This window comes from Leuciscus leuciscus (genome assembly GCF_965113295.1).
Source record: "Leuciscus leuciscus genome assembly, chromosome: 1".
Taxonomy (NCBI): domain Eukaryota; kingdom Metazoa; phylum Chordata; class Actinopteri; order Cypriniformes; family Leuciscidae; genus Leuciscus; species Leuciscus leuciscus.
This window is the reverse complement of record NC_138725.1, coordinates 17,710,977-17,728,267: the sequence shown is the minus strand read 5'-3', so window position 1 is coordinate 17,728,267 and position 17,291 is coordinate 17,710,977. Positions and strand designations below refer to the sequence as shown.

At 38.7% G+C, this 17,291-nt stretch overlaps 2 protein-coding genes across 2 annotated transcripts in view; both read left to right on the top strand.

Moving 5' to 3' along the window:
• Positions 1-10,320, top strand: part of LOC309502606 (uncharacterized protein) — a 75,673-nt gene extending 65,353 nt beyond the window's left edge. The window contains exon 7 of the mRNA XM_082175007.1: positions 10,311-10,320. The gene's annotated coding sequence lies outside the window, so the exon portion shown is untranslated. The remainder of the gene's footprint in view (positions 1-10,310) is intronic.
• LOC309498167 (uncharacterized protein) overlaps positions 1-17,291 on the top strand; it is a 924,641-nt gene that overhangs the window by 656,710 nt on the left and 250,640 nt on the right. The gene's annotated exons all lie outside the window — the stretch shown is intronic.

Below are 17,291 nucleotides of genomic sequence, written 5' to 3'. Positions count from 1 at the left end.
CGGCAGAGAGGGAGAGACCTTGCACTGCATGAAAATTGGGATTTCCGACCCCGTAAACGGCCGTAAATCTCCTTAAAGGTAGGGTAGGTGATAATTTTTCTAAAAAAAAAACATTCCAAATTTGTTTAAACTGTCTTTATATACCAATACATAATTAAAATGTAAGTACTCTGAAAAAGAAAATAAAAAAATCGAGTGACTGTAGACCTTTTAATCTGCAATAAACACAGCTCATTATTTCCATTCACTCCACCCCCTCCCTTCTGAGCTCCTTCCAAAGCCACGCCCCCAAAACACATGAACGCGCGACGCCAAACGCTCAGGCTGGAACAAGACGCATTTATTACCTGAGACGAGTGGAGAGGAAGGAGCGCAGTACATACAGTGACATCATGTCAGAATCACATGTAATAAAATACCTAACTTTATCACTATGAATATAAACAAATAAGATTTATTTTAGTACTCACTATCAAGCTAGCATATCGATAATGGTAAAGTTTCATTCGGTAACGAGCTATATTTATAAGGCAAAACTAAAAACAGGTTGCATTGATACACGTTTTTCCATTACCATCAGTTACACTGTGATGAAGATGAATTTCGTGTAAGATTCATAACATATACGGTGTTTTGCATGTAAGAGTTTCCATGATGAAAACATTGTTGACTCTAATGAAGACTAACGTACACTCCGAGTCCGGAGACAAGTACCGCATCGTCGGTTCGAGGACAGGTCCGGGGTTGAGGGCGAAGCAGAGGAGGTCGTTCAAGAGTGCGGGCAGGGTCCGAGGAAGTAGTTTTTGCCTTGTTTGCCTTCGCTGACTGCATATGCAGGTGCTTTGAGCTGAATATTTCCGGGAACGGTGACATGTGATGAGTGCACGCAGGGCAGCGCGCGCAGTGGGGCTCGGGGCGGGCACGAGACATGAAGGCATCTGATTGGTTCTTTACATTCGCACCGAATGGCAGTGATTGGTCAGAGTTTTTACTGTCCTGCAGCTGCTACAGAGGTCAGATTTTTTTCATTCCTTTTTCTAAACACATAATGTATTGACTACTATCAGGATGGAAGGACCATTTCACCCAGTATAAAAAAAAGTGTTTCTGAACAGGATTACCTACCCTACCTTTAATTTTCGGCAGTTAACGACAATTTACAGCCTGTGAACGTCGCGTTCGTCTGTGCCGAATATTGTCGGAAACGAACCATGACGTATGCAGAGCGCTCGCGCCGGAGGTGTGAATGGCTCTAATTACCATATGAATAGCAGCTCCCGCCAGAGAAAGGCTTGAATTTCCTCATTGGTTGAACCCACGTGGTTTAAACAAGAAAAATCACTCGTGATTGGTTGGCAGATCTGTTACTATTGGTCACCCTCGCTCATTATAAATTCAAAAAATTATAATATTCATATAAATAATAATATATAAATTATTTTTTTATATTCATAAATTCAAAAAATTATAATATTCATATAAATAATAATATATAAATTATTTTTTTATATTCATAAATTCAATTTTTTTTAATATAAATTATGATATATAAATTATTTTTTTATATTCATAATATGCTATTCTGTGGTATATTCATGTCATTGTTAACCTATGGACTACACTATTATTACCATCAAGGACATGAATTTATAAAGGAAAGGAAAATTTGCCAGGGACATGCTGTTTTTTCAAAGAAAGAGCTTTATTAGCACAAACACAAAACAATATACACCTATGTACAAAGCATAGATCATCTGCACACACAACAAATTGGAAGCTCAGTGTCTGTTTTCATCTTCGGAGCTGTAGGTGACTAGCGGCGTTCTCTCTGAATTCGATCCACAACGTCTGTGGTGCGTCACCCTGTATTTAGGAGTCGCCTCTAATCTCGACTGCAGTGTAGCACAGAGCTCTGTGAGCTCCTGGCTGGTGGTTGAACTTCATCGGACATCAGATCTATGGTGGCGCACTTCCCCACGTAAATGCCCACGTCATCCTCACCTAGCACACCGTCTCGCTTCTAGCAGCTGTAAAAACAACCAATACAGACAATCAGTACTGTGATGCACTGTGTATGGACACAAAACATCTATTAATGCACGTGAAAAATAGTCACATTGACTAAAAATCTTACCCTCTTTCTTCTCGCTCGACTCCGAGCTGAACTCTTCACAGCTTCGGCCTGCAATGCCAGATCTGGTTGTTTGTACCTGAAGCTCCTGCGTACTGTCTCGTAGTACGTCTTACAGGCAGCTGGAAAACAATTAAATGAGAGTGATATGAATAAAAACAACGCAAGTCACAGTAAAATGAAACAAGGAGAAAATAGTAAAAGTTACTTACAATGTCGTCATGATCAGCGTCATGAAACTCTGGACTTGCAGACATAGCTCTGAGTAAATGTGAGGTTACGCCCTCGTTATGAGGCGAGGTTACTCTATGGAAACAAAATGTATGATTAAGATCGTAAACTATAACGGATCTATTTTCTTATACAAGAGAATGAAAGCATATTCTTTGAATCTTACCTTTAAAATGTTTGTAAGTTTTTATGAAAGTAAAAACATTTTTTTTTTTTACCTTGCTCCAGTTCGTAGCGCCCACAATTTGTCTCAGAGTTGTGAAGATGGCATACTGCTTCCTGTAAATTACAGGATTATTTACAATTATTAAACAAATAATAGCCATCAATCCCATGACCTCTTGCTTTATGATGAAATCATGAAAACCAGAATATTCTTACATTTCACAAGGCCTGACAAAATACAAAAGTGACCGATGAGATGAATACTTACTGGGTGTCAACAGGTCTTTGCTCAGAGGTGCGCTAGCATCTTAAGGGCGAAAAAAACAAAGAATATTCAAAATTGTACAATTATTGAAATCAAACAAAAAGGTAAGAATTGCCACACTCTGCTCTTCTAAGCAAGACTGTCTGAAACATGTCATTAAGCCAATAAAATAAACTGTTACCAAACTTGATTCTCAAGCAGTAAGTAAAGACCAATTTATAGTTATGCTTCGACCTCCCGCTGTAGCTACAGAGTAGGCTGTGTACATAGCGTACCCTTTAGCACACCCTGACGTGCACCTCTCCCAAAATGTAACAATGCGTCAATTTTACGTGGACGGAAGCGCTGTGATTGGACTAGAACGCCTCCCTCGGGTTTCACAGGCTTCTTTCTGCATGTGTAATTGTGCGTCAACAGGGACAACAATGCAGAAGTATAAATGAAACAGTGTAGCCTATAGCGTAGAGGCTCGGGCTTCGGTCTGATGCAAAAGTATAAATCAGCCTTAAAGGATTAGTTCACCTCAAAATGAAAATTTCCTGATAACTTACTCACACTGAGTGACAAGATATCCATGTCTGTCTTTCCTCAGTGGAAAAGAAATTAAGTTTAAGGAAAACATTTCCATATTTTTAACGGCATATACTTTAATGGCAACCAAAGATCTCAATGTTCCAAGACGGTTCAAATGTCCGTCTCAATGCAGCTTCAGAGTCTCTACACAATCCCAGTCGAGAAATCAGGTTCTTATCTAGCAAAACCATCTGTCATTTTCAAAAATTATATATACACATTTATGTATTTTTTAAACAATTGTTTGTCTTGTGCTAGTCTGCTGGCATTACAGACATTTGAACCTTCTTTGAACATTGGGATTGTTGGTTGCCATCAAAGTCCAATCTCTGTAGAAAAATACTGAAATGTTATTCCTCAAAACTAAATTTATTTTCCACTGAAAAAAGAAATAAAGGTTGGGGCAACAGATAAAGTGAATACTCACTGGAAATTTCCTTGCGCTGAAATCTGGCTGCACATTTCTCCGGGTCAGAGAAGGCTTCCACAAGACATTCAAAGTTTGACTTAGAGTCTGAAACACATGAGTCAGCCAGTAAGTACGGTCATGTTGCCTATACTAAATTAATAATGTAATACTGGAGTCATTACTACGCTTAATTAAGAGTGAGAAGAACCTACTCATCTTGAATGGACCAAAAAAAGCGAATGTTTTTGTCTCATCTTTCCATAGAACATTTGAAAAGTAACTGACACTACTGGAACTTCAAACGGGCAGAGGGACGACCAGACTCTGACCATAGAACGCGGCCCGTTTGAAGGTCCAGTAGTGTCAGTTACTTTTCAAATGTTCTATGGAAAGATGAGACAAAAACATCAGCTTTATTTTGTCCATTCAAGATGAGTAGGTTCTCACTCTTAATTAAGTGGCTTAAATAACTCTGACCAGCACTGTGTATATTTAAAATAGATTATTCACAAGCAGTAAAAAACTACTTGTCTTGAATGGAGTGTGACTTTGTGCAGAGCAATGTTTTGTGCAGGGGGAAAAGTACTTACCAGGAGTGGACATTTCACTGCCAGGACGCTCCACTTGGCTAGACATGGCACAATCTTTATTAGATAAAACACATGAATAAGCCTGTGACTTATGTTGTACACAACACAATATTATGTTTAAGTTGTCATCAGTCCTCACCAGTATTGTGCAACATGCTGGTGTCCTCAATGGGCTGCAGCTTCCTTCGTACATTATTGAAGGGGGTATATATCTTGACGCTTATACAGAGGTAATGTAAAATAAAATATATAAAGTTAAAGAATTTAATTTTTAAACTGCAATTATAAATTAAGACAAAACGATTACCCCTGATATTCTCATCCGAATCCAATAATACTGCAAAATAAAAATAAAATCAATCATTTGTATAAAATTTCAGGCCCAATTTGTATCAACCGATTTTATATTTCAAATGTATAAAATATCTGAAAATGAGAATACCATTTCTAACAGAACCCTCCGATTTTTTTTTTTTTTTTTTGTGTGTGCTTCCTCGTAACGTTAAGTTAACGTTAGATCTAATCACCTCATCGTCCTTCTCCTCTGCCTGGTAACGTTGTTACGTTAGGTGTCACATTCACGACGCACATTTATAAATTAGACAATTCACCTTTAAACCCACCTTGCATCATCTGTGAACCCCGTAGCAAGCTGCTATATGGACAAGCTAACTTAGTTAGCAAAGAGCTAAGTTAGCCAGTCAGACTCAGAACTCTATGCCATGCTGGCTGCTATCGGTTTACGTGCAGTTTAGTATCCCAAATTGACATATTCTCTCGTGTACAGCTAAAATAACATGGAAACTGAACATGAACCATGAGCAGCAAGTTAACTTTAAAAAAAAAAAAGCGGCAAAAGCTAACGAGAAGTTGTTTACTCACACTCTCTCTCTCTCTCTCTCTCTCTCTCTCTCTCTCTCTCTCTCTCTCTCTCTCTCTCTCTCTGGTCGTTATTTTAGTTAAAACATGCGCCCTGTCACAAACGCAGCCGTTCATCTACATTACTCACCGATCAAATAAGACTTTGGCGGGACAAAAATTCACTTTGGCAGGCGCTAAAACAAGTTCAATGCAGGAAAATTAATGCGTGAGTTTCCATTAGACTGAGACTCGCACGGTAGCCAGGCAAATGGCGAGCTCAGCAGTGTTGCCAACTATTTTCAAAGGAAAGTAGCTAACGCCTCCCCTAAAAGTCGCTAAATGTCGCTAGATGACGTCATACGTCAATTAGCATATTCATGACGTCATCGCGGCGTACTTGCGTTCTGCCTGCCTAATGTTTTTTCTCGTTAAAATCATGCTCACATACTGTGTTTTTATATAACATACTATACAATAATATAATATAACATAATATAATATAATATAATATAATATAATATAATATAATATAATATAATATAATATAGCCGAATGTCCAATAAAGCTGTTCTCATTTACTATATTTTTTTTGTCAGACAATAGAACGAGTAGCTGTTGAATGACTATTTTTTTATATGTGTAAAATTATCTGAACTGAGAGAGTTCGGGAACTGGGTGAACTAAAGCATTGTGATAGTGAGTATTACAAGTGATAAGCACAAGTAATAAAATAAAATGGTCAAACTAAATTCTTTAAATATAAAACAAAAGATAAGTGATAAGTCCGTCCATGGAAACAACACTGCTCATTCACGTCTGTTCCGTGCTGCTGCTCCTCTCTCAGCCATTCACTGAACAGGGTAGACGCAGAGAGAGGTGTGTGGTGGCAAAGAGAACGTAAACCTCGCGCTCGCAGGACTGTGCTGGCAACATTTGGAGGTTACTGAGGTTTGTCCAAAAAGTAGCTAGATTTGTCGCTAGTCGCTTTTTTGAAATAATGTCGCTAAAGGGGTCTGAAAAGTCGCTAAAAATAGCGACAAAGGCGCTAAGTTGGCAACACTGGAGCTCAGCTGTTGTTGACGCTGTGTGTGTCATGGTGTGTGTGCTTCAAGATTATGACGCAAGTGCTAAGATTTCGATTGGCCAAGAGAAAAAGTGCTAAGATTCCGATTGGCCCAGAGAAATGTAAATTATAAGATTTATCCAATAATGTTTCGCAATTCTAGCCTGCATGGCAGTTTACTGTGAGAAACAATACAGAAAATACAGGAATATATAATTGTTTGTGTTTTGTTAGCTTAAGTTTCAGTGTGGATTGTTTGTGTAACCTTTAGACATTAATGAAGATAATTTAATATTTTGTCTAAATCATGCAGAAAACCATCTATCTTTGGATAAAAGCGTCTGACAAATGGATAAATGTAAAATAATATATATTGCCACTGTACACTGTAAGTCCAGATGTTCCTTCTTGAACAACAGCCTTTTAAAGTGGATTTTAATGTGGTTATTCAATTTGTCCCATTTTGTCTGTTTAATAATACTGCTATCACAAAAAGGGCAGTGAAAATTTCTGCAACATGTTGTGCATTGCTCCAAAAGTGGTAGCACTATTCAAACTCCACTGGCTACCTGTCACATTCAGGATTGATTTTAAAATTTTACTATTTGTGTATAAAGCTCTTAACAAACCGGCCCCCCAATATCTGACCAATCTCCTCTGCCCGTACACTCCATCTCGTACTTTGAGATCCAGTGATCACTGTCTTCTTATCGTGCCCAGATCCAGACTTAAAAAACGAGGCGACTGCACTTTTGCGACTGCAGGCCCAAAACTTTGGAACAGTCTACCCCTCTATATCAGACTAGCTCCCTCAATTTCCATCTTCAAAACATCCTTGAAAACTTATTTATTTTCTCTTGCTTTTAATACCCCTTGACTATGATACAACTATTGCCTTTTTTTTATTTTTTATTGCCCTGTTTCTGCCCTGCATTTTATCTATTGCCCTGTACAGCACTTTGGTCAGCCTTGGCTGTTTTTAATTGTGCGTTATAAATAAATATTGTATTGTATTGTATTTTTTTTTAAATTAAGTTAATACCTTTTAGTCACCTGGGATAAAACTCCCCCTGCTACCCTCATTTGCATTTGTAAAGCTCACAGCAGTCTCATTTACATGTTAAAGCATTAGAGGGAGGGGGGTCACGGGGCAAGCAAGTCCCACGTCAATTTCCGACAATTTCCGACAGTTTGCAGTGTTGCCTGTAAATTGCCATTTGCAGTCGTAAACCTGAACTTCCACGACAATCTACAGCGCCGGTAACTGTCGAAAATCCCACTTTTCATGCAGTGTTGCGTGTGTCTCTCTCTCTCTCTCTCTCTCTCTCTCTCTCTCTCTCTCTCTCTCTCTCTCTCATGCAGTGGTGACGCGCGTGTTCATATAAACGGCACCTAAACGCTGTAAAAAAAATATATATTATGACATTTTAATTGTTTATTAATAAACAAGTGTTTCTGTGTCAGCTGCAAAGATGAAGTTGACACTGACTCGCGATCTTCGCAGTAGTGAACGCGCCGGAGAAAAATGCATTTCTTACGGATTAGCCTATAGCCTACTTTTATTTAGTTTTGAATGGTTCTGTTTAAAAGTAGAAATTTCAAGCTTTCTGTAGATAATAGATATAGGATATTTCTAATTTGTTTAGGTCTGTGAGGCGAGTAGCCTAGGCTACCTATATGCTGAGTTTCGGAAACATGGATTAAAATTAAGATAAAATTAATACAAAACGAAACTCGTTTCAAAGAGAGGCTTTGTGTTTTCTGTTTGATGTCTCTGTGAAAGTTTTAAAAGCATCCTTAATGGAGAACGAACGGTTAGGCTACATAACATGTTTTTTTCCTCAAATGCAAACACGAAATAAAAGACAAAATACATTTTAAAAAGACAATTTTTGGGGAAAAAATATGGATTTATAGCTTTTGAAAAAAAATCTGGATGGATTAATAGCGTTTTGGAAAAAAATATGGATGTATTTATAGCGTTTTGAAAAAAATATGGATGGATTTATAGCGTTTTGAAAAAAATCTGGATGGATTTATAGCGTTTTGGAAAAAAATATGGATGGATTTATAGCGTTTTGGAAAAAAATATGGATGGATTTATAGCGTTTTGGGAAAAAATATGGATGGATTTATAGCGTTTTGGAAAAAAATATGGATGGATTTATAGCGTTTTGGGAAAAAATATGGATGGATTTATAGCGTTTTGGGAAAAAATATGGATGGATTTATAGCGTTTTGGGAAAAAATATGGATGGATTTATAGCGTTTTGGAAAAAAATATGGATGGATTTATAGCGTTTTATAGCCAGGTTGTAAAAATACAGTATTGTGTCAATATGTCACCAGTGTGTGGCCCGGCCCTTTGTTTATTTTTCTGTATTTGGCCCTCACTAAAAAAAGTTTGGACACCCCTGGTCTATATGGTTTTCAATTAGGGTAACTTCGTGTGCAGGCCTATTTCCTTACTAAACTTCCATGAATTTATTTTTATTTTGAAATTAAGTTATAATTGCCTCATTAAATTGTGATTAAATATGTTTTTAAAGGCCAGTGAAAGCATAGGCTACTGTCAGTTAAGTCCTATTCGGACGCTAATATTGTTTCTCATGGGCTTGTATGGTATTTTAAACATTTATAGGGGTGAGTCTGTGATTTTAGTGCCGTCCGAATCCATAATATCAGTGTTTTTTCTCACCCAATGTAAAAATCTCATTCCGCGTAAAAATCCCTGGCCAAATTAGTACCTAATGTTTTTTGACAAACAGGTCATGTGGTGATTTAATTGCCGTATGAATCCACATCTGAGTTTCCAAGAAGAGATTCAAAATCCACTGTTTAAATCCTTTTTGATCACTGCCGAGCACCGAGATGTAGGCCTACACTTTTATTACTGAAATGCTGGAAAGTGTTTCCAAGAACAATATTTCATCGCAGCTCCACCTGAAGAAGAAAGCACGTACAAATTTGAAATGGTTATTATGGCAGCAATATATGATACAATTTAAAAATATGTAGGCTAGGCTATTATAGGCTATTATAGTTTGGATTCTTTTTTATAATATCCCATGAGTCCTAATAAATGCAATTTCAACTATTTCTGAAGTGCTTCTTTTATAAAGAACACCGCTTTCTCACATAAACAGCCCCTGCACGAGAGAATAATTGATTCTCGAGCCATCGATATCAACCAATTCAGCAGCATCGCCACGGACAGCACCTGGTAACGTCGCACGTAAGAAGGTATATCTTAAGCACCTTCCTAAGGTATGGTTCGGGGAACACACTTAGGAACATAAACAACTTTGGTAAGATATATCTTTCGAGTCTTCTTAGAGCGCTAAGAGTGAGCGTTATCGGGGAACCGGGCCCTGATTTACTTCTGTCATATATGTACAAAAGTCCTTATTGAGATTAACAGAGGTTTAGATGTTGATGATTTATTAATAATAATAGTTTGGTTTGATGTCATCATTATGGTGATCAGTGTTTGCTTTAGTTGGTCAGTTTGACTCTTGATGTTTTAATGTTAGTTTTTCTCTGGCTGCTGGAACTGTGTGTTATGGCAAGAACAGTAAGAGGACATGTGATCAGATGATGTCATCTTCTTGATGATGACGATAATGATATAATCATCATGTTGTGTTCTGATCTGTGATGCTTGTGTCTCTTGTGCATGGATACGTCCAGAAAACATTTTCGTGGAGTTGTGAAATGTTGAGCTTATAGGGTTTGGAGATGTTATCCGTCCGACTGGCAGGAGTGTGTAGTGGGTGTGGCCAAACTATTGCATATCACGATCACATGCATTCAAAACTTTTCACCAAGCAAAGGTTTTAGCCAGGAATGGGTAAACTGCAGAGTTTATCTCCAACCCTGATAAACTCTCCTGCCTGTAGCTTTCTAGTAATCCTGGAGACATTGATTAGCTGTGTTTGATGAGGGTCCCAGATAGCAAGCAACCATCCAAACAATGTTAAATCAGTGTTAATGTGTCAATGTTAACTGCATTGAATCAACATCACTTTTGCACCCGCAATTAATGTGTGAACTCGTGAATAAAGTCTATAGTCTAAATATAAAGTCTAAATATAACTGAATTTAGTCTGACTGCAACGGTATAGCCTACCTAATGCAGCGACCCATGTGGCGTTTCCTGGTGGATCGAGGTCGTTCCTTAACTTCCTTTTCTACGTGCGATTAACACAAGCTCTAAGCGCGTGCGAGTAAGCGCCTATAGCAGGGGTCCTCAACTCTGGACCGCGAGATCCACTGGCAAGGCCGCATTAATGCACGGGCTTACCTGGGCTGAAGCCCAGGGGCCTCCCATGTTCAGGTTCATGATGAGCTGAAAAGGTCATATTTTTTTTAACTTGTCAGATTTTGTCGCTGTATGTCGCTAGTCGCTTGTGGGCGTTGGTAGTGCTGTCGCTCTAATGTTATTGGTATGGTGCGTTCACACCAAACGCGAATAGAGCGTCTGGCGCGAGTGATTTCATGTCAATGCAAACACGCGTTTAGGCGCGTCTAGATGTCCCGCGGCGCGAATGAGGCGGCCACATCTATACAAAACACCATCACAAGTGATATTATACAAATATATAATTTTAATTTGACTAGGAATTAGGCTCAAAAGAAACAGTATGCTGTTGGGAGAGTGTTTTTATATTACAGTGTTCAGGGATTAAATCATTTACTAGATTAACGATCGATCAATCTACAAATTAAACTCACTCATACTGTCATAAATTACTAAAACGTCATCCGAATTTGACAAATAATAAATTGTCTTGTCCCTAATAGTCAACATAATGCAGGGGAAACTGTAAAATGAACTGCAGCAGCGCTAAACTTGCATCATAAAACTACAACACTCGAACTATAAATGTATGAATTAAACTCACTGAGACTGTCGACAGTTTATTTTCCATGCATTTTTTTATTATATCCATGTTTGTGGTTAGTTGCAGTCAAATCATATAAAACAGTGAAACCAGTGGTTAACCAATAGGAAAGAAGCCTTTCAGTGGAGCTCAGCTCCCGTCACCGTCTCGAGTGCAGTGCAGGCAAGACAGAAGGACCTATCGCTTCTCTTTTGCATAAAGTTGAAATTTAGTTGCTGTGTGTGGTTGTTAAATAAAGTGTCTTGTGTTTATGTGCTCAGTGATATGTTAATAACAATATTAAAATTAAAAACAATATTAAAAAACTCACTGTTGTAGGTCTCGAAAGAAACTAATGCATTTTGTGATGTAGATTACCTAGATAGGCTTTTACACTTTTTTAAAATGAGACTCTATAAATCGAGGGGATGGGGGGCCTACAAAACCTCTCAGCCCCGGGGCCTAACATTAGGTTAAGGCGGCTCTGTCCACTGGACTGGCTCACACAGACTGGTTTATCATCACAAATATTATCTTTAATATTTTAATAAAAAATCTCTTTAAATAGATTTGTCAGTTTATGACATTTTGATTTGATACATGTCTTGTACAGTTTGTTGTCAGAATCAGAAAGAGCTTTATTGATTTATTGACAGGTATGTTTGCACATACAAGGAATTTGTTTTGGTGACAGAAGCTTCCACAGTACAAACAGAATAACAGTGACAGGACACAGATAATACAAATAATAAAAATAATAAAAATATAATTAGTAAAATACACAATATACAAAAAAAAAAAAGAAAAAAAAAGATAATAGATGGTATGTAAAGGTATGTATGAACAAATGCAAGCACATGTAAATAAGAAGCCTGGTGTATGGTGGTGGCGCAATGGATAAGACACATGCCTTTGGCGTGAGAGACCCGGGTTCGAATCCACTGTGAGACACCAATGTGTCCCTGAGCAAGACACTTAACCCCTAGTTGCTCCAGAGGCGTGCGACCTCTGACATATATAGCAATTGTAAGTCGCTTTGTATAAAAGCGTCAGCTAAATGAATAAATGTAAATGTAAATGTAAATGTGTATTAAATAAATAAATGTTTCAATTGTGTTTAAATATTGCACATGTTTATTGCTAAGTGTAGGCATTAACTGTTCATGAGGTGGATTGCCTGAGGGAAGAAACTGTTCCTGTGCCTGGCCGTTCTGGTGCTCAGAGCTCTGTAGAGCCGACCAGACCAGGGAATTCTGAAGTATCGAAAATAATCGAATCGTTGGCTTAAGAAATCGGTATCGTATCGAATCGAATCGTCATGTAGGCTCCGATTTACACCCCTATTTCATAATCAGTTCAAAGATAATCGATACAAAACATCAAATGCTCTGGAATAGAGAGAAGAGATGCAACCCAACATTAAGATATACATGGGCTAATCTGAGGTACAGAAAGGCCCCGAACCCTTTGCTACATTTCATTATATAGACAGACCTCTTTCACATGGAAACATGTACTAACAAAAGAAATGGGGGTAGGAGACCATTTGCCAGGAAACCACCTTCCTTTGTGTGTCAGTTATCCCTAAACTCTTAAAAACCTTATTACCTTTTGTTTTACTTATTTTGAAATGAGACATTTGTACCAGTCGCAATGATACTAAATATGTATAATACTCGATGATAATCATTCACATTAAACTATACATATTCTTGGGTGAATTCAGGTGATCTGAGCATGAGAGAGAGGGGCTGAGAGAAGGGGGAAAGAGATGTAGATTAGGATGACTCGGAGGTGAGACTTTTGTCTCGATAGTGCACGAGGGCTAGTTCAAATGTTAATTTCCAGAGAGGTCTTTTGTCCTCTCAGGGTCTGGTCGCTCTTCAACCAGACTGTCCGGCATTTTGTAATTTCTCAATTCTTACAGTAGTGCCCAGGAACCTGAATGACTCCACTGCTTCCACAGTGCTGTTCATGATGGTGAGAGGGGGGAGTGCAGGGGGTTTCTCCTAAAGGAAAAAACCTTGGTATTGTAGTTTTGAGATTGTTGTTTTGTAAATTTGTTACATGGTATTTTAGCATGCTCTCTAAATTCATGACTTTTATCACACACAAAAAGAAATCAATTGCTGATTTCACTTCTCCCATCTCAGCCTACAATATGTAGACAATACTTTTATTAGTTTAATTTGTACATGTCAAGACTGCTAGGTTTTCGTCATTTGAGAGTTTGTTGCTAGTCCACATCAGGGAATGCACATAGCAAACAGTTGCCATTCCATTATTTGTGTTATTGTGCTTTTACCCTAGTTTGTAGGGTATAGAGATGTCTGTGAACAGTCATGGTATGTGTTGTGGATAAATGTTAAAATGTAATACAACAAGTGTATTTGATGTCACATAACATGACTGACTGTAGCAACTTACCTTGTATTTTTAATACCTTGTATTTACCACACATGTTTTTAAATGTGCATGTCACCATTAAAGCCTTGTCTTGCATGTGTACTATATCTTCGGATTATGACTAGTACGCAAGTAATATCACAGATTTATCATGGACAAACAACTTTTCTAGCAGGAATACTATAGAATGTTGGGGTTTCAGACAGAACTGCAGGGGGCGCAATGCAGCAGAGCCAGCAGAAGGACTGTTGATGTCGAGGCCATGAGGCCTAGCATCCTTTCAAGGTTCTGAGAGGGCAGCGGGCCCCTACTCTGAACCAAGTCAAAAGCCGTTGAATAGTCTGAGCGCGCTCGGGTGTCTGACAAACCTTCAGCCAAAGTCTATTATTGAACCCAGGAAGAGATTCTCTGACTGGGGAGCAGTGAGCTCTTGGTTACGTTGATCCTAGGCATCCCAAATGGCTGAGGAGCACAGATCTGAGAGAGTTTAATTCCGCCTCTGACTGGGCCAGAATGAGCCAGTCATCGAGGTAATTGAGGATGTGCATTCCCTTCTGTCTCAGGGGAAAAACACTGCACCCATGCACTTCTTAAACATGCGTGGTGCCAGAGACAGTCCAATGGTAGGACTGTATACTGGTATGCAACCCCTTTGAATGCAAACCTCAAGAACGGTTTGTGAAGGGGTGCAATCTGGATATGAAAGTATGCATCTTTCAGATCCACTGAGAAAAAACAAGCCCCTGGGCATACTAGCATGAGGATTAATTTCAAAGTTAGCATCTTGAACAGTCATTCCGTGAGGGCATGGTTCAGATGTCTGAGGTCTGGGATTGGCCTGATGCCGCCATCCTTCTTGGGAACGAGGAAGTAACGGCCATAGAAGCCTGACAGCATTTTCGCCAGTAAGCTCAGTTCTTCAGTGCGGAGGACGTGAGCCACGTTGCTCTTCACTGAAGCATTGACTATGTCCACGAAGCGGGGTGGTCTGTGAGTGAATTGGAGCGAGTAACCTCATGTCATCATGTCCAGAACCCATTTCACACCGGGGATAGCTTTCCAAGCCTCGGCCCCGCTAGGTCGACAACTCGCCACGCTAGGTCGGGGACTGGTGTTCATAGGAGTAGTGTTTGGCTGGGCGGAGGCGCGGCTTACGGCTTTGCTTCGGGGCCTGGGTCGCTGCTGAGCTGCAGAATGCGAGCGTAGAGAGACGAGACTTGCGCTTTGCCATGAATGTTCATCCTTGATGAATGGTAAAACAACCACTGGCTAAAGATGCTTTTTAGAGAGTGATATGCTCAATAATTGTCCCTGATAGCCACAGGGGAGAGACATCTTTTTCAGTTGCAGACCCTTAAGCACTGTGCTTGCTCTAGCAGGAGAGTGAGACACGCGGCTGTGGCACGCATAGACACACTCAGAGGCGCTACAGAGATAGAGACTATAAATTAGTTTATGTCGAAACATAACCAACATCACCTGATCACCTTTTCTCTTGTCTGGTTGTTACAACCCAGTTATGCTTAAAACAGAGAAGTCTTTCCTTTGAGTTTTCGGCGTACAGACGACACCGTTGTCAAAAAGATCCCCATTCACACGTATTCTGCTGCCAGGCCATCAGATGGCGATGAAACACTATAGGCTGAACACGTAATACGCATGTGCATGACCTCATCGTCTTCAGAGATTCACATTTTGATTGTTTACGAGGAGACCGTTTTCAAAAACTTGCACTTTGAAACCCGTTTTCAAACATTTGCATTATCAGGCCCCAAAACACCACTGTTGTGTAAATTAACGTATAAAGTGTAACGTTGAAAACGGTGTTGTGTAAACACGCCCCTAAGAGTTAAAATAACAGTGAAGCAGTGTTAAAGTTATAATTAACATATAATTAAGTTATAATTAATTATTCAGTGATTAATTGAGTGATAATTGACAATTATTGAAAACACCTGATGTTAATAAGCAGAATCACTGTTTGCCACAGTTGGGCTTTTGACCCTTGACTTTTTAATGTACCCTTATTTTAACACTTTTGAGTGTGGTCTAAGATAAGTTCCCAGGAGAGTTAATTTAACACTGGAGTTTTTGCTGTGTATATATAGATGAAGTGTGATCTTGACGCATTTGTCAGTGCAACACTTCTGGAGGTTGTGAATTTGTGGTTTCACAAGCACAAACTTAGTAGCCTAAAAGCTTCATGGTACACACACATATAGCAACACAATGTGTTAGTGATGTGATGAAAAAAAAAAAAAAGTGTCAATGATAAAAAGACACATAAAAAATACCCTGAGGACACTGTATTGGGTCACTTAAAAACAACTATATTTCATTATGCTGAAATTGTTTTCTCTGACAAATAATCATAAGCTACAATAGCTGGGTTTCCATCCAAACATAAAGTTTAGAAATGTTGCGTTTCCATCACTCGTTTCTGATGCAATACTTCAAAATATGCATAAAAACAGGGTGATGGACACATAGCTAATGAGAGGAAAAATATATGTTTGTATTGATTTGTGTGGAACTGTTCCTGCAAAGCACTTTGTTCAGTGTCAAACATAATACTTCTTTATGGACTTGGTTGGTTTCTGGACGCCACTGTACAGTTCAGCTCACTTTCTGATCCAGAGCTTTTCAAAGTCAACACAGTTTTACACCAGAGATCTTTCTGATCGCTTCTTCAGCTGTGTCATAGAGTCAGGACTAAACACTCAGTTGATGAGATCAGAGGAAGTAACAAACCAGAGGAGGAGCTGATGATGTTTAAAGGAAGAGCTGTAACTATATATAATGAAGAGGAAGACTGACAGAAACACAAAATGGCTGATAAGTGTGATCTGTGTCTGCTGGGACTGATCATTCTCTCTTCACTTCTCACAGGTAAAGAAATCTGTATTTTCTCTAAAGACATTTAGTGGAATTAGTCTGGAAAGAGTTCATTTGAACATGCTCAGTTTATTCTTTCACACATTCACGTTGTGATCTCTGAGTTGTGTATTGATACACACAGATCATACTGTATTATTCCTGATACTGGACATAGTGTCACTCAAACATCTGATGATGAAGAATTATCTGTCTCGTTGAAGGCGTTTAAATCTTATTGTGCACAGTTTTTGATTTTATAATAAATACTCCATATTGCCTGATTAAAACACTGGTGTTAGTGATGAGCAAATTAAGCTTTGGTGAAGCACTGAACCACTTAGAAGAATTGTTTTGAAAATGGGTTCATTACTCATAGCTTTAGTAACAGCGCCTGGTGAAGTGCCAATGCTGCATCTAAATGATCCCGGCTAGATAGTGGACAGGAGGCTTTAAGACAGCCTTTAAGATTTAGTCCCTGGGTGAAATCAGACCGTCACATTATGATCAACAAGTAGCCAGCATACTTGATCACATTTTCTCTTGCTATAATAAACACTTACAGCGGCCAGAGAAAAATGACCAACATCTGATTCACTTATATGCAGTTGGCAAATGTTTTAATTGTACAGTACAGAAGCCGGTTCGAGGATTACTGTCAGAATATCACTGAGCTTTATGAGGACTGTGAGGATTTTCCTACAGGATTTGAAAGAGCAGTTGAAAAGCAATGACATTGTAAGACTGTATTTACATTAATTGTGAACTGTCTGGGCCTGTTGTTTGTGAACAAATCATATTATTGCAAATTAACAAAGTTGAATCAAATATGTTTCTAGA